The sequence below is a fragment of the Ochotona curzoniae genome, unplaced genomic scaffold (genome assembly GCF_017591425.1).
Source record: "Ochotona curzoniae isolate NIBS_2020 unplaced genomic scaffold, NIBS_Ocur_1.0 contig_2723, whole genome shotgun sequence".
Classification (NCBI taxonomy): domain Eukaryota; kingdom Metazoa; phylum Chordata; class Mammalia; order Lagomorpha; family Ochotonidae; genus Ochotona; species Ochotona curzoniae.
The window spans coordinates 27918715-27940570 of NW_024465573.1; the positions used below are offsets into that span (position 1 = coordinate 27918715).

General features: G+C 41.1%; 1 protein-coding gene across 4 annotated transcripts in view; it reads right to left on the bottom strand.

The window, feature by feature from the left end:
- FAT3 (FAT atypical cadherin 3) overlaps window positions 1–21856 on the bottom strand; it is a 475200-nt gene that overhangs the window by 449695 nt on the left and 3649 nt on the right. The window lies entirely within an intron of this gene.

Here is a 21856-nt window from a genome sequence, read left to right on the forward strand (position 1 = left end):
AAACTAACCATAGTGTATTCATTTCACAAATCTTAGTAATGAATACTAATAATGTTTCAAGCAGTAACAACTCACACTCAAAGTGTCCACTAATTATGCTTATAGAAGTTCAATTAGGTTTTCACCACAGCACTGGAAAGAGGACTCCTGCATACATGAACAGCTTCACACCACATGGGCAGTGCTCTACGTCCTTCTCAGCAAATGTTCACTGAATACGCACTGCATTCCAGCACTTCAGTGCATTTCAAGGCGTTTTCCTAAGGCAGCCATTGCTGTTTTACCAAGGAGCAGAGTGAGATACAAAGAGATCAGTGATTTGTGAAATCCCACAACTGAGAAGCTGCAGAGCCGTGATTTCCAACCAGGCAGCCAAACTGCTTCTTGATCTTTGCTTCAAAATAATAAGAGTGGTTATTGCTGAGTAGTGGTAGAAAGGCTGAGCCTTCTTTTCTCACTTTCTATTTCCCTCAGTATTTTGTATACTCATAGTTTGCCATATTCCTACAGGGAGCCATGGAGTCTTTAATTTATAACAAACACTGCCCATGCAATAAAAAGTTACTATATTGTGCAGAAAATGTGCAGAGAGATAATAATGTGTTAATGAGAGGAGCTGTCTGAAATCAGCACGAGTCCCGACTCAGTGCTGATAGACACTTGGAGACACCTGCCAGCTTTTGTACTGCCAGCTATCCCAACCGCAGCCCATAGCTTATGATGATGTATCGTAACTTAAATGCTTAAAAGATCTCCAGATTTTAGAAAGAGGCATAACTGAGAACAAATGAAAAACTTGGTGATTGGTACTACCTCTTTTTTTTTAAGAGGAATACTACAATATGATTTCTAAGTGAAAACATTCAAGTTGAGGCCCTGTTACCAGCCTAAAGAATAGTCACCAGGCGGATCCATGCTGTGCTGGGCAGCTTGGAACTGGCCAATCCTCTCTCTCTTTGCTCTTTCTTCTGAGTGTCTGTAGGAATCTGGGTCACTCAATCACATGGCTGACCCACATTTGCAGAAACCCAGCCTTCTCATCCTTTTAGAGAAAAAAAAAAAAAAACAGCTCAGTTGAGACAAGCTTTATGAATAAGTAAATTCACAGATAAGCCTGTTTTAATTAGCCAGAGAGGAGCAGCTCCACTCCTCCTCCCAGACAAAGCCAATACTGACTCTCCCTCATCTCGGCACCACTGGAAACAGCTCTGGTTCTCTTCCACTACACCGACTTGTGTCTCAAACTTGCTTTGAACATAACTAATTTGCTTCCTCCCAGTTTCGTGTGCACATGTGGGAGTACATCAGGTGGACATTTTGATGTCTGGCCTTACAGAAACGATCAGCATGAGCTCTCTGACACCAAGTGCTCTGGCTTCTGTGTGTGCTGAAATGTAGTTTGCTTCAGATTTTCACAAAGAGTCAGCACACTGTGGGGCAGAGGGATCAGGAGGAATTAGCTTAATGAGTTATGGGTCAAAGTTCTTCTCTGTGGTTTCAGGGTCAGAATTTTAAGACGCACCTACTCCTGCACCTTTCTTCCCCCTTTTGAGGGATGTACCTGCTGAGGAATACAGTTTTATCACTCAACTGTGTTATAAGAATTACCCTTTGGAGGGCAGCAACTCAGTTACCTGTTTCCTCCCCAGTAGACAGAAGGAGCAGAAAGATTTATCTGGACTACTAAGCAGTAATGGCAAGCGGAGGGCAAGAGGATGGCAGACCCTCAGCGGGGTCTGGCTTAGAATGAGACAAAGTGAAGGATAACAGGTGTGAAGCCTTCTACAACATTACAGGAAAAATACCCCTCCCCCTAGCCCTCCCGAATGCCACTGCTCCCTTCCCAATGCACTTAGAAGGTGGTTGGCATTAATGACTTATACTTTGTTCTGTACACACGTGTGCAGGGTGGGGACTTCTCCTTGTAACTGCACATGATTTTTGGGGTGCACATATTTTGGGGTAACCATGTGGATACCAGGACATATGCCTTTATAATCAGAGAATTCCTGGTGAAATCACTACAGAAATTTCTTCGTTTAAGTGCTTTCGAATCAGAAGGAAATGGATACGAAGCATTTAAATCTTGTATTGTCCCCATTTTATCTTATTTTCACCTATCTCTCTCTTTCTCCTCCCCGCTCACCCCTTTCTCCCTTCATTTTTCCCTATTTTTTTAAAATGTGTTTGTTGAATTGGTGAATGAGGGAAATTCTGTAGATCCCGCATACCTGGATGTCAGCAAGGCATTTAACACAATTTCTCATGCCATCTCAGGGGAGAAGAGTGTGGGCTGAATGACAGGCCAAAGAAGGGGATTTAAAAAAAAATTCTATATTCACAAGGCAAGTGTCAACCCAGAGAGAATCTCCGGTGGTTTGCCTCAGGGCTCTGAATTCAGTCTCTGCCTGTCAACATTTTCCCTAATGACAGGATGGGGTCACAGATTTCTGACCAACTGTTCACATGACTCAGAACTATGAGGGACAACAAATAATCTGGGTAAGAAAATGAAGGTCAACCGTTTCAGTGCGCTGAGACAGAGACTTGCATCCTGTTGGTCTGTGTCTTGTCTGTATCAGAAGCATGGCAAACGCTGGCTTTTAAACAGGCAAATGGCTGGTCAAGTCACACCTGCTGATCCATGAAAAGTCTTCTTCAATTACCTGAACTAGGGTTAATGTTGTGTCATAGTGGCTTGCATCACCACCCAGGACATCAGAAGCCCATATTGGAGAGCCAATTCTGGCTCCAGCTGCTCAGTTCTCTACAAATGTGCCTGAGAAAGTTGGAGAATTTGATCCAGGTATCCAAATCCCAATCACCCACTGAGGGAGTCCCAGATGGGATTCCAGGCTCCTGACTTCAGCCACTCTGGCAGTGACCCACCAGATACCAGATCTCTCCCCTCCTTTGTCTCTCTGTCATCCTTTCATTTAAATAAATATGAAAATTAAATGAATCCAGACATGGGAACATGAAAGGGTAGATCCTGACTTTTTCAGCAAAGTGTCCGTGCACACCCTTCTTGATATACACATGAAAAAGCATACATCACACTCTGAGTTTCTTAAAGTCAGCATGACCTGAAGGAGAGAAATCCTTTCAGAAGGATTTTCTTCTTAAACTCAAGAAAAGGCTAAGGTATCTCTAGGAATGAATTCCAGGTGAGATGGATAGGCACTGCGAGGCAGTGGAGGGATTAAGGCTTATGTTGCTTAGGTGGGATGCTCCAGCTGAAGCCCCAGCAGGCACCCAGTGAGGCAGGGACTCATGCCAGGCTCCCTTCAGTAAATCCATGCTTCAGGGCCAGTGCCTTCCTGGGAGAGAGCAGGTAATTCCACCAGCAGGTAACTCTAGTAACTTGCTCATCCATCCTTCGTAACAACCAGATTTACCACATGAAAACTGCACAAAGCACCAAACAGAAACAAGTAAATATTGCACATTTCTGAACATGACACTCCCGCTGAAGGCCCCCAACTAGGAGGTTCAGCGTTTCTTTACGTCTTAAATACCGACTCTGAAATCCACTTCTAAGGGCCAGTTTAAGACTCATGCAACTTTCAAGCTTGAGAAAATTAAAAATACATGTGAAGCCATGTCTTTTTATCATTAAATACTGGAAGCTGATACTAAAAATCTGGAATCAAAGGGGAAAAATACCAGCTGCTGCATTTTTCACATGAGGCATTTTCACAAAACCTCTGTCTCCTAACATAATATGCAATTGACTTGAGCCTAAGAGTGCAATTTTCTCCTTGATATCCCGGCATGTTACGAGATCCGGCTCTCAGGAAGTAACTTCAGTGCTTCAGGAGGAAGCCATGAAATCTCATAAAGCAAAAATCTGCTGAAAGGACAAAAACTGCTTTCCAGTGTTTAAGAAAACACGTGTTACCTTCTGTTTTCTTCTTTTTAATGTCAGGTGTAGTCACCTGTCCATAATGAATATTTAATCAGTGTCTCAAATATATTTTTATTTTTGAAAAAAAAAAGTATGATGTGGTATTGCAGTAAGATTCCATAGACTTCCAGTTCTTCTGTCCAGATCATTACTAAGAATGCCACAAAAGTAAAATATGTTAGCTTGGAATGCAAACAAAGCAACTCATCAATTATACTTCAGCTACCTGGTTATCTGTGTCAAGAAAACATTTCTATTCCTTCTTAAAAGTCAGGTCAAGATTGCTTTAGAAAAGCAATGTCTGTTTTTCATTACTAAGTAGAACACAAAGCAAGATGTAATTACATTCTTAAACCTCAATTCTGCAATTCATATTAACATAAAAATTCCCAGTTCCTAATATCCTATTTCTTTAGTTCTGGAGTAACTGAAGCATTCTGCTTCCCATTCTTTCATAGGACCATATTCTATTCTGATTTTTAAGAAAAGCCTGCAGAGGGGAGAAAACGAAGACAGAAAAGACTGCTTGCTGCCATGGGTTTAGCGTAGGGAGATTGAGGAGTGATTACGCAGTACATTCAGTGTTTTCTTTGTATAATTATGAAGATTCTTGCATACAAAACAGAGGATTATACAATACTGGAAATATACTAAATGCTGCACAGCTGGACACTTTAAAATAGGGCATGTTGTGCTCTGTTTTACTCCAATAAAACAATAACGGGAAAACTGTCATGCTTCTTTTAAGTAAGGACTGCAAACAGCTCACTATGATACAGAAGTCAATTGAGAATATGAAGGTATGGGATGGGAGTCTGGATTCCAGCAGTCACGCCCGGAAATGTGACCCCATGTCTTCCTCAATGCACAGGAGACTTCTAGCTGTTAAACTGCAGAGTGAAGTGTCATCAAGAGGTGATCTCCCCAAAGAGGGCTGGCCTGAGGGGAAGAGGAGCTCAGTTTTGCTTCGGCTCTATGAGGAAGGCTGGATTAGCTGGCTCTGCATTCTTCTATCTGCAGTGTAGATAATTATGCCTCCTGGGGTTACTCGGAGGGTCACGTGGTCGCTCCTTTCCATGACAGAGCACAGACAACATGGTTACTTTAGGGGGTGTTCAAGAAGCAGAAAAGAAACAGCTGCATAAACTGCAGTTGACAGATCAAGCAGATGGCTGGGTCTTGACAGCAGAGGAAGACTAGCATGCAGAGCTGATTAAAGCTACAAAGCACTGGGAGCCACAGAGCAAGTGGAATTTCGTGTGCCAGGTCCAAAGCGTCCGTGACAGGCACAGTGAGTGTCACAGGTCAACTGCAAACGGGAATTTTAAAGGTAAGAGACACTCACTCCTTGTGACAGGTGCAGTCACATTGTTTTCATATTTAACCTTCCACACAGAACATTTCTGCTATTAAGTTTAACATCAACTATCTGAGACTGGAACCAACCTGTGACATTTTATTTCCTTGAACACAAATACACGCACACACAGGTGATCCGATTATTTGATGGCATTTAGACACACCATCACCAAACATTGTCTTCTACCTTGTCTCTCCAAACACTTCCTGTTAATGACCTTACCCGACTTCCAAGTCCCCCTTTTGTACATCAATCTTCTACATAATTCTCTGATTCGTTGCTGAGTCTCTTTCTTCACTTTCTTTTTGCTCCAAAGCCCCTGTGTTAGTCATCTGAGCATTTCTGAAAGAGCCATAGGCATCAGACTCAAGCCCAAATTTTGTAAGAGAGTCTTTCCTTTTGGTAGTTAGGATGTTTTTCATCTTCCCCTGAGGGTTCAGGGTTGTGATACCAACCAATTACACTTAGCAAAGCCAGGAGATGCCCTGTAAACCTTTCCCTTACTTGTCCACAAGAGTCCCCCAGTTGCCAGAACACCACCTCATGTTCAGGTTTTCCCAACCCACAGTTCAGTAAGGTGATTTTTACAGATGCAAGTACATCTTAATCTGTCTCAGTCAGGTTACCAGAATCTTGGAACGTTCCAACATGAGCAAAAGTATGACCCCTTCCCATTAGCACGCAGCAAACAGGTTAGCTTCAACAAAAGTAGCTTATTAATCTACGAGGAAATAAATGTGGCTAGTGCTTGGTGAATGTAAAATGTTTGAAAACTTTTGATTTTAATCATGTAAATTTATACATGCCTTCTGGAATGTGGAAGACTGGAATAAAAATATAGGAAATCCAGGCACTGTGTTCTGTAGTATTAAGACATAACACAGCATGTAGCACGAAATTGGTTGTGAAGCAAGCTTAGTACTATTTTTTCCCAAGATGAAAAACAAAAATAAAGAGGTCAAGAGGAGAGGTCAGAACAGGGTTGCCTAGAGAAAACACGTGGCATTTGCTGGAGGTGTGTACTAAACTGGAAAAACATTGCTATGACCAGACAGATTTAATCTCCCCCACCCAATTTTACAGAAGAGCATTTTAACTACTTAATGGAAAACAGAAGATGAGTGTATTTTACAGGAAAGAATTTTAAGGCCATGCAGTTATTTTAAAATATACATTGTTCTGAACTTTTTAAAGAACTCTCATATGTAATGATTTTAATTTTTTCAAGCAAGTTTATATTAACATCCCACATTTCCAGAAAGTTTGTGAAGCACATTCACATGCCGAATTCTTAATCCCCAAGGTGAATATTAGAAAGTAGTCTCTGCCAGCTGGAAGGCTATAGGAGCAATATCCTCACAAGTGGGAATAGGTTCTTATTAAAGAGACCCAAGAAATCATTTCACCCTAAAGCCACCATCTATGACCCAGAGAATCAGCACTCACTGGACAGGGCTGGCTTCCTGATCTAGAATTTTACAGTTGTAGAAAGAAAAACCCAAAGAGGTCAGTGCATATAAAATAAAAATGGAAGAAGTTAAGGATGAAGATACAGGTCTAAAGACACAGAGACTGAAAGCTTTGGTACAACTCAAGAAATATGGGATGCCTTATGCTTTCTCTACCAACTGAATGCCAAATGAACCTAGAGTTCTGACCTGGTGATGAAGGAGCACCTGCAGAAGGGAGGCAGAGCTATACGAGTGTCTGGCAGGATGCAGTCACCAAGTAAAGCTCTAGGAAGCCTTAGTGAAGCAGAGGAGGGAAGCAAGTCAACAAACTAACTATCTTCAGGATAGTTTTGGAATACCAAATGTGTAACCCTAATAAGTGGACAAGAAAGCTTTAAATAAATTATGAGACAAGAACTTGTTATGTGTTAGGAAAACACTGGACATCCAAGATAACTCATTTTTTTTTTAAAGCAAAACTAATGAGCAGATATGCAGTGTTTTTTTTTTTTTATGGACACTTGGGTTATTCGAAGCCTTCAAGCATAAAAGATTAAAGATATGGTGACAAAGTTCAACATTATCAGAGGTGAAGCTAACGTCCAGCAAAAATGTCTTCTTCATCTAATTCAACCCTTGGAAAGGAATTAGACATGGACATTTGACTGCCACTGCCAATGTTAAGCCAGCCCTTTTTTTTGAATTCATTCCATAAATTCCTACTGAACCATGGTTGTGTGCCAGATTCTGACTGAGAGAGACACAGCACATACCAGCACACAATGGAACATTAGAAATAAATACTGATCCTGGGGTTAGAGCCCAGTGAGCTAAGTGGTTACTTGTGATGTTAGCATCCCGTATCGGAGTGCAAGTCTTGGCTGTTCCACACATCCCATTAATATTTCTGCATCTTAATATGTGTAGGGTGGCAGCAGAAGATGGCCCAATACTTGCTCTTGTCATGCTTGTGGGTGACTGAAGTGGAGTTCCTGTTTCCTGGCTTCCACCTGTTCGGGACCTAGCTGTTGTGACCATTCTGGTAGGAAACTAACAAAAATCTCTTTCTGCGTATGTCGTGCCCTGTCACTCTGATCCTATGTCTTTCAAATACATGTTAATAAACAAAGAGTAGTAAATCCTGCCTTCAAAGAGCTTACAATCAAGCATAAGGAAGACAAATACACAACAGGCTTAATGGAAGAAAGCATTGTCAATGCAACTGTGTGCCAAACATCCTGGGAATACTGAGCAATCTTAATAAAAACAGCCAGTATACACAGCTAATGGAAACCAGGGAGTGAAACATCTTTGCTGTGTGAATATCAGTTGTTATCAGGACAAATACAATCCAAACACAGACAGTACCTAGAACACAGAACCTGAACGTGATTCAATGACTCAACAACAGGTTTTATGTCCTGAGCTTATGTGGAACATACTTTCATCTTTTAAAGATTATTCTAGGGCCCAGTGCGGTGACCTAGCAGCTAAAGTCCTCATTTTGAATGTGCCAGGATCCTATTTGGGCGCCAGTTCTAATCCCAGCAGCTCTATTTTCCATCCAGCTCCCTGCTTGTGGCCTGGGAAAGCAGTCGAGGATGGCCCAAGGCCTTGGGATCCTGCACGCCCATGGGAGACTAGGAAAAAGTTCCTGGCTCCTGGCTTCAGACTGGCTCAGCCCTGGCTGTTGCGGTCACCTGGGGAGTGAATCATTGGATGGAAGATCTTCCTCTCTGTCTCTCCTCCTCTCTGTATATTTGACTTTGCAATAAAAAATAAATAAAATTTAAAAAAAAATTATTTGAAACAGATTTACTCAAAAGCAAAAATGGCTATTCCTAGTTGAATATTCCCCCCCCAAATTGTATTACACTTTGAGGGTGCTTTCAAATTGCTAGCTTTTAAATTTTACTTTCATACAACACAAAAACCAGTAGCACAACACACTGAAAACATTAAGGATTTGGCAGTCACTAAGCTTCCTCCACTACAACTTGTTCATTTATCAAATGGACAGAGATAACCCATGGGGAACCTCTCACAATAACGCAAGGCCTACAACAAGATTTTGAAAGCCCTCCGATGTGGCATCATTCTACGCCTTTCTTCAAACTGCCTCATGAAATCACAGCTTGTGTTCATGCTTTCATTTAGGAAACCCTTGATGGTTTTCAATCACTTCTACTTACTCATGTACATTCAGAATATGCTGAGGTTTGACAATTTATACCCCTACATCCTTAAGCCCTTCAAAAAGCTGCTTCCAATTGAAAGTCAACTTTCTAACATCAACTGAAAAAAAATCGTACTGCAGTTTTTGACATGATCATTACCTTCTAATAGAAATGGCTCATTAAATAAAAAGTAATTTTCATCTATGAGTTCTTGGAATATATCTGCGTATTTATGGAAATCCAAGAACTTCTTGTCCAGTGTTTTCTGGTTTTCTCGCTATAACTGTCTAGTTTTCATGTTATCTATTCAAGATCGACCAAGGCACAGACACTGAGAAACCTGAATACAGGAGGTAACAGCAGTGCAAGCACAAACAAAGCCACTCCCAACAGCCAAAGCGTGAACTTGCAGGAGCCTTTGTGAGGGACCGTGGCCTTCCAACCTTTATTTACCTTCCGGTTACAAGGCATAACACAGCAAATGCTATTTACAACACCTTCATTAACAATCCCAGGAGCTGACCAGGAAAGATCCTGTGACAGAGAGATGCCTCCTTAGGAGTGACAGATCACCACCCCAAAACCGATTTCCAACCTGCGCACACTAAGAGTGCATTTCAGGTCTCCAGAATGATTGACTATTTGCTCTCAGTGCATTGTTCATGATCCCCGCCCGCCCCCATTGTCTTGCTTCCACACCTCTGGATGCCTGGAAACAGAACTGATGTTACAGAGAGCAAACAGCATGATTTCCAGAAGGGCCTAGAAACTCCCCTTGGAGAAACTGTCCCTCTTGATCAGGGACAAGCAGTCAAATAAATACATGAATAAATAAAAGCCAAGCCAGTGCAGAAGGTTTCCTCTTTCCACCCCTTTTTCACAAAACTGCCTGGCCGGTAATCCAGTGCTTGGCCCTAGGAACACAGAGTAGGGAGGTGCTGCCTGGAGCCACAGAGGAAGGCTCTGTATTTTTTGGTGGTTTTCATAGCTGTTTTTTTTTTAAAATACTTCACTTCATAAATTTTACAAAGAGAGATACAGAGACAGGATTTTTCTCTCTGCTGGTATATTCTCGAAATGGTTGCAACTGCCAAAGGTGGGCTGCTTTGAAGCCAGGAGTTTCTTCTGGGTCTTTCACATGGGCACAAGTATGCAAGCACTTGGGTCATCCTCCGTTGCCTTCTCAGGTCATTAACAGGGAGCTGGATTGCAAGTCAAGCAGCTGGGACTTGAGCCAGCACCCAAACTGGTTGCCAGCCTTCAGGCAGAGGCTTAACTTGCTATGTCACAGGCCTCTCCCTGCTTTCCAATATTTCGTAACTATTACTATTTTAGATTTTAATGTTAGCATTTTAACATTGTGCTTTAAAAAAGTGGGGGCATGAGAACATAGTGGTTAAATTCTTGCCTTCCACATGTCGGGATCCCATGTGGGTACCAGTTCATGTCCTGGCTGCCCCACTTCCTATCCAGCTCCCTGCATGTGACCTAGGAAAGCCGTAGAGGATGGCCCAAGAGCGTGGGACCCTGCAGTTACGTGGGAGACCCAGAAGAGACTCCAGGCTTCAGATTACCCCAGCTCTGTCTGTAGCAGCCACTTGGGGAGTGAACCAACAAATGGAAGATTTCTCTCTGTATCTCCTCTCTGTGTATCTGCCTTTCCAGTAAAAAAAAAATCTTTAAAAAATATTTATTTATTTCCATACAGGATGTAGAAGCTTGAAGGTAGAGAGTTAGCCAACGAAGACATTGAGCCAGGCTCAGAGCTTACCTTTCTTAACAAAACATGAATGTAATGACTACAGAATAACAAGGAAGTATTTTGAGGAAAGAAATGTTTGTACAAGTTTATGACAGTTTAATTCCATGACTAAATGCTGAAGATCTACGATTTTTAACAAAGTTCTTTCATTTTCACTTCAAATGTTATATGTGATTTTCTTTTTTTAGGTCAGTACACAGCAAAATGTGCACTTGGAAGTTGTAAAATACCACACAGGGAGCAGGGGGCTAATCAGTTAAGCAATTAAGACACGCATATCCCATAGCAGAGTCCCTGAGTGTAATTTGTGGCTCTGGCTCCTGACTACAGCTTCCAGTGCATGCAGATACTGCATGCAGCAGAAAAGGCTAAACTGGAGAAGTATGACCAGCATGGGAGGTGCATGCTGAGTTTCTAGCTCATAGCTTGAGCATGGCCCAGCATCAGTCATCTCGGGCAGCTGGGAAGTGGAAGTGGACCAGCTGACGGAAGCTCTCTATGTCCCTCTCTAAGAAAAATACAAAGAGGGGCAGGATCTTCCGGACAACACTCACTGCCAGAAGCAAGACAAGCATGAAAACAATGCAGACTGAGCCCCAACAGCAGCAGCTTCCCTCACACGATGTCCAGGTGCACCAATCACAAACCCCAAGCTTTGCTGAGTTAATGCCTTGTGCGGCAAGTCTGAGTAGTATCGGGTCAGACTTGGGAAGCAGCCAGTAGAGAAAGTGCTCGCACTACCCTGCAAGTCCAGGCTGAATAGTCCAAGAAGCCCCGACTCTCCTTGGCCGACCTGGAGACTTGCAGGTGACAGGGAATCAAACACTGACTGATTTCAACGCAATTTATACCTGGCACCTTTTCTGTGCAGTCTGACTTCCCATTTTTCTCTTGATTCCCCAAGACTGCACCCTTAACAAAACATTATCCTGTACTGAAACTTGTCCCGCAGGCCCTGCTTTCCAGGGAGCATGGGCCATGGAGGATTCTGCCTCCTCACTGCAACACTGGGTGGTAAAGAAGTGACGAGCTCCCTTTGGCCATGACCCCTTTCAGGAAATGCTTAAGGCTGTGTAACCTGAAAGTGTCTGAATGACCTGGTTAAGCACTCACACAAATACTGACTGACCCACCTCCTTCAAATTCAGCTCTGTCACAAGCCATGCAACAAGAAATTTAAAAGCAAGCCTCTGCTTTTTTTTAATCCATGACATAGATAATCAGTATATATACTTTTAGATTTTCCATGAAAAGTAAATAAGCTGGTACTATTATCTGGTAGCTGGAGAATGCACATATGGAGTTTCTTACTTCTACCTCTTGCTGCCCAATTAATAAGCTATCCCCGCATGGTTGTGCAGCTGCCTACCTAGGTAGTTTCTGTGTGTTTCCTTTTTTCTTTATTAAGTTTTGGGGGAATTAAGAGTTATGGAGAAAGAGGGAGAGACGTACACACACAGAGATCTTCCAGCTGCTGGTTCACTCCTCAGGTGGCCACAAAGGCTAGCAGTGGACCAGGCATTAGGCCAGAACCAAGAGCTTCTTCCATATCTCCGATATGAGTAACAAAGGCCTATGCAGGTCGGTCATCTTCTGCTGTTCTTCCCAGGCCATCAGTAGGGAGCTGGATTGGATGCAGAGCAGTCTAGACACAAACTGGCCTCTCTGTGGGATGCTGGCAGCACAGGTGGCAGGTTTACCTGGTTCACCACAGTGCTAGCCCTGATATCTCTGCTTGTATTGTATTGATAACGTATTCTAAAGTACATTATCAGAATTATGAGCAAAGCAGGCACATACAGGGTCTGAATAAACAGAGTAATGTAGACTAGTGCACATTCTTTCTCAAGGCAATGAAGAAGAATCCCAACAGCAATTTTTGCTTATAATCCTAACTCTTGAGTAAACCTTGCCAAATTATGAAATGCCAAATTAGCTAAAATATTATTACTCACTTTTAAATAATGGTGCATACCTGTAGAATATAGAATTGAGAGTTAACGTTGAAGCCACAAACAGTTACACTATCCTAACTGTGGAACACAAGAATTTATTAACCATAACTAGAACTCTCAATTTCTGGCTGCTTACCTTTTATATTATGATAAATGGTGGGAAGATAAAAGAGGGAATACACCCAATATTTTAGCTTCCAGAACAGTATTTTAGATATTTAATTACTGCATTTTTTCAAGGCTCTTTCAGTTTCATTATTATGTCATAAATAAATAATTATAATTTATTTATACTTTACTAAGTATAAATATTTTACTAGAAGTATCCTCAAGATACAATAAAGAAATGCATCCTCACACCAGGTTTGGGAAGCGCTGTGTAATCCATCTGGGGCTCGGAGCTAACATACATCATGGAAAAGACTGGCCTTCCTTTCTACCTCCAGAGCAGCCCCACGACAACATCAGAGCATTAGAGCCACTTATTTGGATATGTCAAATATAGAGTCCCCGCCAATGCTGACTTCAGAGATGTCTGTGTTCTTGTTTTGCTAATCATGATGTACTACCTGGGTTCCTGGCAATGATATCAGAAACATCCTTCAAAGCCCAGTGACCCATAGGAATGCCAGTTATCAATTATAAGATGTGCTATTTACAATTCAGAAAGTAAATTCGATAAATTCAGATAATAATAATTCAGATTCCTATTTACAGTAACTTGTAACACCACCAATTCTAGTCTCTGCTGCTCCACTTTCAACCTCTTGCTCATGGTCTGAGCAGCTGTGCCCCTGTTATCCACAAGGGAGTCTAAATGCAGCTTTTGGCTTCAGCCTGTCCCAGCCCAGGCTATTCCTGTCATTCTGGACCTGAACAGGAGGACAGAAGCTCACTGGAGATAATGCCCCGGCAGCCTGGAAGCTGATGAAAAGGGTTTTTGAGAGCCATGTTAATTCCTGCCTGAGTTCTTTCAATTAGGATACTGATAACGAAGCTGCATACATTTTTCAAAAGTATTATATTTGGATGACAATGTTTGGCTTTCTTCTCTAACTTCCAGTCCATTACAGTTTATACCATATCAGATACAGTGAGCACAGGCATTTGCAGAATCTGTCTAAGGGGAAAATGAGTTACAAATATCCAGCTTACAGTTAGTGACAGTACTTACACGAGCCATCGTCAATTCCATGTACAAACTGTCAGCTATCCAAAAACACTGCTACTTCTCACTGCCCAAAGTTAAGTGTCCATGACTTCTATTACTATGTGAAGGCATCCTATTGAGCCTGCACTTGTATTATAGTAGAAATGCACAAGAAACTAGACACAACATACAGAGCCAAAAGCTAGTCTGTGAAAAATTCCCCAATCATAGACATGAACACTTCAAATTCAAAGATTCGGTTCTCACCTACAGTCTTAATAAAACATTAAGACTCAAACCTCTCCTAGGCAATGCAACATAAAGATTTAAAACACTCTACAATGCCAGTCTGTGAGTGACTACATTCAGTGTTTATAGAGCCTCTATCAGTGACAATGTGAGTAAGAGCAAACTACAGGCAAGGGTTCATGTAAGAAACCTGACAGAAGTTTTTTTTTTTTCCCCCTAAATTTGAAACCAATGTTGGAAATCAGCATAGCATTACCATAACAAGTTGTGACTTTAGAGAAACATGCAGGAATTTAAGAATAAAAACAAATTTCAATCAACTCCACTGAAAGAAAGCTGCACCATTTCTCTGTAACCTGATTACACAATATTTAGCCTATTTAAAGTCAAACTCAAAAACAGGAAAAATAGAATCAGAGGTCTGTGCCAATTACTTCATTAATCAATTTTTTTGAATTATGTGAACTCTCTAATTTTTGACTTTTAAATACATAAGTTACTGTGATTTTCCCCCTCATTCTCCACAAATTTTGTTATCAACACTTTCTATTGTTTTACTCAAGTTAGCTACCCAGAATGATGTGAGCATCAAGTCTCACAAAACCAAGATTCATTTCTGGGATGACCCATCCCTGGATATTTAAGCTTTGCCTGTATGTCATCAACTCACTTTAATGCTCAAGTTATCTTCCACACTGTCTTGTTGCCAAATGGAATTTGTTAAAAATCATCCCACAATGTCAAAAGGTGAAGCAAAGGCCATGGTCAACATGATGAATGGCCAGCAGAAGACACTCATTTGTGTTGTGTCTCTTACATATCAACATAGTTTGCAATACATGCTTTTCTGTCTGCTCACCCTTAACTTAATCATCTAAGCAGTCTTTTCCTTGCAAAGCCATACACCAACAGAGAACACTTACAGGGTAAGTGGGAATGGGGAAGGAAGGATAAACATGAGGAGGGAAAGCGAGGGAAGACTTTTAAAAAGTAGAATACAAACAAAATTGTTTAAACTCTTACAGAGTTTGAGAATAGGTTTGAAGTTTGTTCTTGCCACAGTATCTTTTTAATGTGTGTCTGTGTGCAACCATCAAATTTTTATCCTAATTCACTCAGATTTTATACACTGTTTAGCTCAACACATCCTTCCCTACATTCAACATGATGTTTTACTCAGTAGTATTAACTATGTATTGCTTTTTTCAAAAAGCAACTGGAACATTAACCATCCCATGTAAATAAAAATCTGATCACTGGATTACAAAGAGCAGTCCAGAGGAGCCACTAAGTCCTATGATGCACAATAGGAAATTTGGGAGAGTTCTATTATCGCCAATAATTTGTTACTCTTGCCCAGAATTTAATGTAAATTGAACTAAATACTGCACACAAGTCTGTAGATTCTGTCGAAAGAATGTACTTTCATCAAACCTGGCAAGCTAAAATACAGACTGTGTCCCATTTTCATTTTGGCTTTTCAGTGAAACATTGTGAATGTAGCAGCATCACATAAATATTTATTAAACATTGTAATTTTTCCAACTATAATGATAAATGAAAGTATCTTTCAATGTGCATATCTTTTAGAAGGCTGAGACAAGATGCAAGCTATCCAAAGTCATGGAGGGCAGTAAATTTCTCTCCCTACCTTCTGGGGAACCACTAACGTATGAAGCTGTCATTTGGTCATTTTTATTACCTTGCTTACTGTGCTTTTGAGATTTTACTCTTTGTCAACTGAAAAAATATAAACAACAGAGACACACTCAGCACAGGAAAATAAGAACTTTGGCCTGAAGGGCCAGTTAGCCACAAAAAAGATCATTAATTATAAATGGAAGAGTGCTTAGAAAGACCACACAAGTTCCCAGACTGTCAACTTGCCAATCTGCTTAGATAATTTCTTTATGATTGTCATTATTTTTATCAGTCACTAGTTAATTCAGGGACAACTGCAGCTCAAGCTTGATACATAATACGGATGTAATTACAAATCTGAGCCAACGATCCTCTATTAAAACTTCAGCCAACAGTTAGAGAAGGTCACGAACAAGGCACCTGCTGAAAAGAGTAATAAAAACATGCTGTTCTTCATTTTCTAGAAGCTTCTGCTCCTCTCCCACCTGGCTCACATGACCACTACCATGTTCATCGGAGTGCTGTACAGTGTTCACAGCTCCTTGGGGAAGCATTATTTTTCTCTTGAATAATTATGGACAAAAGTCTCGAGCCAAGAAAAGTTTCTGCTGTCACTTCATCGTAACTTCATTTCTTTCCTTTGGTCCCAAGGGGAAAATTAAAGGGCAAGCCTGGGCCAAAATTTGATGAGCTTCTTTTGATTTAGATAGGTGGGTGGGGATGGGGGATAAGAAAAAATACATCTCATAAAAAGAATGAGAACACGGAAAACCATTTAGTCATGAATTACACCAAACCTTCCAAATAACATCTGTCTTCCTCCTCAACGTGTCAAAGAGGAGTTACCAGACAAGTTTGGGGAACAGAAGCTAGAAAGATTAGATATCCACAGGATAAATAGGATCCTGGTGCTTCTGAATGCAAAGGAAAGGAAGTTAATATTTCAACTTGCAGGAGGCATGGTATCTGCAGCCATTCATGACCTCTTAAAAACAATCTGGGCCAGGTTCTTCTGCAGTGAGAAAGAGCACCTCGTGTGCTCATAGCACAGCTTTGTCCTGCCTGCATTTTCACCTGCCTGTAGATGGTCAGAGTGCAGACAGAGGAGACTCAGCACCAGCAGCCTCAGTCCAACATCAGCAAAAAAAAAAAAAAATGCTTTCTGTTGCTGTTGTCATGCTTACACTGGCCACCAATTGAAATGAATTTTTCAACCCACAGGTAATCAAAGTCTAGCATGACAATGTTTGATGGTTCCCTACCATCCAATTGAATGCCTCTTCTTCCTATGTCTGGTTAGATAGGGTCTTAGGCAAAAGTTGTATTGTCATGGCAGAAATATGCACAGCACACATAAATGGAGAAACAGAATACTCCAGTTGCACCTTCCTTCCTTTTAAACTGGAAACATTATTATTTCTCAAGTGTTTCTTTAGAGCACCAGTAAAACATGCCAAAGAATCCAACAGCAGTATAGACACAGGAGTTAATGGGAATTGCTACAAAACACCATTCTTAGAAATGTTTTTAAACTTACAATCTGTTTCTAGAAATGTTTCTGTAAGAATACTTTATCAGCCAGTATCCTGGCAGAAGAAAAGATGGTACATACACTCCAGCTGGGTAACAGAGGAAAATGACGAACCAAGGGATGAGGCAGATTATAGGGAAAGAAAAAGTTACAAGAAAATACGACAGTCAGAACTCCATTGTTGGTGATGGGGAGAAGTATCACCCTCAGTGGAGGGATGCCACTAATCTACAGCAGCGATGTGGACAGACTAAGTGGGACAAATACTCTGACCCACGGTTTTCTACATTTATACCTGGAGAACAAGCATCAGAGAGTGAGAGAGCCTACTAAGCAAGCACATCAGCCTCTTGGCCACAGAGCAGAAAGGGGACAGGGAGGAGCAAGAGGGCCAGAACTGGTCATTGCTGAGGATAGTCACAAAGTTCTATTTATTTACACCTGAAATAATCTCTTTGTAAACAGCAATAATTATGTTTATAGTAACATATCTGAGACACCTCTTTTGGATATCTCATTAAGTCTGTGCATTAGGTCTCCTTTCAAAACACCTGGAATACAGAGAGCCTTGTATGTTCACAGAAACTGCAAAAATGCTAGCAGGAGCCACGCAAATAAAATAAAGGTCAATGTAAATGCATCTGCCTTGTGCACATGACCTCCTCCCCAGATAAAAGCAGGTATGTAAAAGCAGAGAAATGACCAACTCCCCCTCCTGGAGTGGTTGCATGACACCATCTGTGCAAAGCGTTTTGCACAGAACTTGGTACTTAAGACAGTATACAGTGAATATTCACCACTGCTATGACTACCACCAGCATTACCGCTTACAACCACAGTGACCTCTGACAGCCTGACAAAAATCCCCCCACAGAATAACCATGTCTGACACCTGGGACTCTGTCAGTAGTGCCTCACACCTAAGCAGTGGTCAGTTAAGGCCAGATAACAAAGACAACAGTAAAAACAGATTGTCTAATGACAACCCATTGCTGGTAGATGAAGCCTTCTAGCTGTGTCCCTACAGTCAGGATGAAGAATAGGGAATTCACCAGAGTCTCTTTTAAGGGCACTAGTTTCACTCACAAAGTTGAACTTTCAAGACTTGCTATCAAAAATCTCTGACATCTTTGTACGGTTAGACTGGTTGCTGGTTCCAACATACAAATTAAGGGGTGGGCATTAAGACATCAACAGTTAGATCACAAGCAAAGCATGTTATCTTGTGCTCCACAATGATATTGAGCTTAGTCCCATTTCCTGCTTTGGCCAAGGGAACATGGGTCCACCAGGCAGAGGCTCCCAGGGTCCTTGAGAGCCTTTACCAACCCTCTTGTATTCCTTCCCTTATTGCAGGCACATCATATCCTACAGTAGAGCCATGAGTGAACGAACCATAGTGAATACACTGGCAGCAACAGTGATGCCTCCATGGCTCTTCCAGAGTCCTGAGCCAGGAAAAACTGTTCCCATTTGCCACTGAAACTTTGTAATTTCTTAATGGGTGATACAGGGTAATCTGATTAATCCACTTGAACAAGGTTTTGAAGGCATGCTAGCTTAGGAAAGGGTAAAACAACAACAACAAAGCTAAATCTCAGAGTTCAACTTATTGTAGTTCCAACCACAGCCCTGGTAACCACCAGATACAGCACTCCGACTGGACAAGCCTCAGTAAACTCTCCTTCGATGGACTACTGTGAAAATGAACCATATCTACAAATCACGTATCAGTGTCTGACACCTAGCCGATACTTGCTAAATGGAAAAAAATAACACAATTAATAAGAAATGGCGCAATATCTTCCCAATCATCCATGATTAACATGCTGAAGTGGGAACTGCTCATCTCAAAGTAAATACGTCTTTATTACTAACTGTAGGTAAATTAAACAGTGATATCATGGCTCAAGTCTGTAGCTTACAAAAGCATTTATTCAAAAACTGCAGCTTAAAATAAAGAAGGTGCTTTCTGGAACATCATTGCAGTCACAAACATGAATTTCTGTTGTGTCAAAGAGAAGGAAAGCATTCTTTGTGACGGCTAAATTATTCAATTGCATCTTCCACAATAGTGATTTCAATTGTGATCAAACCCGCAGCGGCTGGGTAAGGGCACCCAGTTTATCCATTTACTATGAACATCACTAAACATCAAACACTTGTGTGGGTTAAGAATATAAAAGATTTGGCTTTATGCACCAAGCTCTAAGTGTCAAGACATGCAAGTTCTTAAGGGCACTAACTAATCCTAACAAGTGCACATGCACAAAAGCACTTGTAATTGCTGAAGCACAGAAAAAGATTTTCGATCTAGCAAAATGGCATTCATAAAAATGTTACCACTAGGAAGTAATGCAAGATGTACTTGGACTGTCAAATTTGACCAAAAAAAAATCTAAATAATTTACTCAATTCCCTGCCTTTGCAAAGAGTAAAGAAGCAGGCTTACCAACAAAGGTATCGTCTGGTACCTAGTCTTGTGGGAGCTCCCAGGAACAAAGGTAGTGTTTCTAAAGCACATAGAACAGGAGTGCGGGAGGTAAGCACACAAAGACCCTTGGACTCCCACTCCAGACCTAGTGAACCAGAATGTGCAGGAAATCTGGTTTGGAATCTGCGTTACCAAACTTCACAAATGATTTCTGAGCACTCTAAGTTTGAGACTTGCAGGTCACTCTAAGTCATTAAGTGTTCGTTGGCTAACTGAAAAGTTTGGAAAATAAAAATTCACTCTCTGGCCACTGGTCAAGTCAAGATGATGCAGCCTGCTGGACCAAGGAGCCATTATTCTGCCAGCACCCAAATCATGACGCCCAGCACTTGATGGGAAACAACTGATGTTCAACAGTAGTATGAGCTCAACAGCACTTTGGAGACGCTTGTTAGACAAATTCCAGCCTTCTCCTCAACCTTAGCATCTCTGTGGCACAAGTGTAGACAATTGTTCCCTATCAGCTTTTTGGGCTTGTCGGTTAAAATCTACATGTAGTATGAGAGGAAGAAAAATGGTTATATTTATTTTTTAAAAATTATTTTTAGAGAGAAAGCCCAAGAATGCATGTTTGCTCAGAACTTCTACCCACTGGTTCATTCAATTCAATTCATGGCTCTCACATGGGGAGCAGGGAGCTAATTACTTGAACCATCGTCCACCGTCTTCCAGGCTGTACATTCATGGAGAGCTGGAATGAAGAGCAGGAGTGGTAATCAAACCTAGGCCCTCTAATGTGCACTGGAGGTGTTCCAACCAAACTGCTGGGAGCATATGCCCAATTAAGAACATTACCGCAAGAAAATCTGAATCTATATCAAAAAACGTCACGGAGCTCAAAGCATTTCCCCAACAGAGGAAGAAAACTAGTTTTCACTTTTAAGAGAAGGAAGCTGGTCAAATTAATGAGAGAAAAAATTGTGATCAGAGCTTTTAAAATTAAAACATCCTCTAGGGGCTGGTGCCATGGCATGGTAGGCTAAATCTCTGCCTGAGGTGCCAGCATTCTACATGGCTGCCAGTTCATGATCTAGCTCCCAGGTGTACAGCCTGGGAAAGCAGTGGAGAATGATCCACACCCTTGGGCACTTGCACTCATGTGGAAGACCTGAAAGAAGCTCTTGGCTTCAGTTTGGCTCAGTGATGGCCGTTTTGGCCACTTGGGGAGGGAACCAGTGGATGGAAGATCTCTCCTTCTGTCTGCCCTTCTCTTTTCAACCAAAATCAAATAAATATTTTAAGAAACAAAAAACCCTGTGGAGAGGTAAATTGTAAAAACAATTGAAAGAGCAACAGATCACAATTGAGAGGTGGGTTCTAGTCCAGCTTACATACTCTTAACGAAAATATGACTTATGCAACTCAGCCACTCTTTCACCCAAGGGAGCTGAGGTTTATAATGAAACAGCTTTGTAAATCAGCAAGTAATGTCAACATGTAAACAGTATTACCATCAGTGACAGAGTGTTTTTTATATAATCCAGAATATAACAGAATAAATATAGGTTAGCAAGTTGTTTCAACGCAGGTAGCGATTATCAAATTATTAGACTTGAGAAATATGGGACAATTTTATCATTCAATGAAACCATATAAATTATTTCTAAAACAATACCAAAGATAAAAAAAGAAAGTAATATGATGTATATGGGGAAAATCTAAGCACTCATGGAAATGCTGCCATTTCTCACTTCATCCAGGCACAAGATAAAGCTTATCTCCTCACTAAAAACAACTCAACATGCTTCGATGTAGCCATTCAAATAGTGGTGGCTAATGGTTCAATCTGTTCATATCTACCCACCCATATCTCCACCCATATCTAACAATAGGAACTAAGAATCTATGTCCATACCTACAATGAAGAATAAATAAAAACATGAGAATTTGGGGATAATATTCCCCATATTTTAAAATGTCCTATAAAAACAATTCTTATGAACCATTAATAAATAAAATCAATGACTAATCCATTATAAAAGCATTTCTAGAAACATAGCTCCATTATTACTGGCACATACACAAAATAAATGTCCATCACTGAGTCCCATGGACATACAAACCATGAACGACCAAGCACCTAATGCAATACCACTTCAGCAAAGCCTTCCCATCAAGGGAAAGCCTTCTAGTACAAAATCCATTTGCAAATCCATTTCACACTTCTAATTTAAACCCA